Below are 1,602 nucleotides of genomic sequence, written 5' to 3' on the forward strand. Positions count from 1 at the left end.
ACTGTGTCTCATCCTCATGGTTGCGAAAACTCATCTTGTGAGAAGAGAGTATGTGAAGATATACTACAGAAATGATCCTGTGAAGTATGATCTTGGTACCAAACTTCCAAAATGCGAAAATTATAGCCAGATGCTATATACTCACGAGAATGTATTAGGGTGTGCCGCCATCTAAGGGTGCCGTGGAAAGCATAGCACAATAGAAGGCATGACGATAATCTCTATCTTGCGCACTGATCCCCTTGAGATAGCAGAAAATATTTATATCTGTTTCTAATATAGATTTGTACATGATACAATGAATAGATTGATAACCTACCTATAGAAGGTAGGTTATCAATCGGTCGAAAACTCGATTTTCGTGCGCACATGACGTCATTGGTTAGCACTTTGGTAAAGTGAGCAGCTGATTCCATTTAAAATGCATGTAACCTATACAGATTTTCATTGTATTTAAAACGCAATAGTTCAAAAGTAGTAAGTTATATGAGAATATGGTTTGCAGTATTGTATAGCTCAATGCTTTCAAAATCGCGTTTAGGATCTGATTTAGGCTAATTGCGAAGAAAAATACTCTAAACAGGTCTTTACAAAATCTCTGATTTTCAGCGTTATAGCTTGCTATGTTGCCAGAGTGTCATTTGTAAGATCGGGTAGGGCCAAACGAAGCGATTAATTCATTGAATCATGGGGTGAATGAGTTTGGGCGTATTTGGGAATCCTGTATACAAATAACTGAGCTTTTTGCGTTCGGTAGTTAAAAAGTTTACTGTAGTAGTATGGGAGAATGCTTGTTGTCGTGCGGATACGAAAATGCTCTCAGCATTTCAAAAGTGATGATTATGAGAGGAATTTGCAATTCCAACTTTTGGGGTACCTGCCAAAAGCAAACGCAAACTTTATTGCATTATCTGGCAACTATGCTAGCCTACAAAATAAATAAATTTATGTGACGTTTCATTTTCAAGTTTAAAACCTGCTGCAGAGCATTTTGTAATTATAATAAAGATTTGTAAAAAAATTATTAAATGTGACAAAGACTAAATAAGCTATATTTAATTCCAAATCAAAATCAATTCCTGGGTCTCAGTCATTTATTGTCTCTATTTATCAATTAAAATACGTTTCGGTGTATTTTTCTACCATCATCAGTTTTTCTAAAATAACAGATAGTTAAAAAAAATTTTTTAATTAATTTAAAAAACAATTACAGTTCGTCAACAGCCTCATTATATCACACACTAAAATACATCACAATTGCAACACTTTAAAACATTCCAAAATTAATTAGACCTGACAGGTGATTAGTCAGGACAATCAAATTTGGGAAAAGACTAGAATTCTTTGTTCGGATACTGGTGTAGCGTTGTTGCTGCTTTAAGCCTTGGCATACATTTGGAGTATTAATTTTGCCCATTTTGGACACAAAGCGAAATACTGTTTATTTTGATTTCTTTTACTTTCAGCTATTTTTCTTTGCATTCGGAGAATATTATTTTTGGTTTGCAAAATTCTTTAATATACCGGGTGTTAGTTAATATTCTATGTTTATTTCATTTAATTAATGTATGATATACTGAGCTAAGATTGTCGGTATCCGAT

The 1,602-nt window shown here is 33.6% G+C and overlaps 1 non-coding gene across 1 annotated transcript; it reads right to left on the minus strand.

Annotated features, from left to right (window-relative positions):
- On the minus strand, nt 1-94 carry LOC125504333. Its single transcript, XR_007281445.1, has one exon. It is a non-coding gene; the product is annotated as a small nucleolar RNA U3 (small nucleolar RNA).
- Nucleotides 95-1,602: the final 1,508 nt, after the last annotated feature.

This window comes from Dendroctonus ponderosae, unplaced genomic scaffold (assembly GCF_020466585.1).
Source record: "Dendroctonus ponderosae isolate FM_Combo_2020 unplaced genomic scaffold, Dpon_F_20191213v2 Dpon_F_20191213_4, whole genome shotgun sequence".
Taxonomy (NCBI): Eukaryota; Metazoa; Arthropoda; class Insecta; order Coleoptera; family Curculionidae; genus Dendroctonus; species Dendroctonus ponderosae.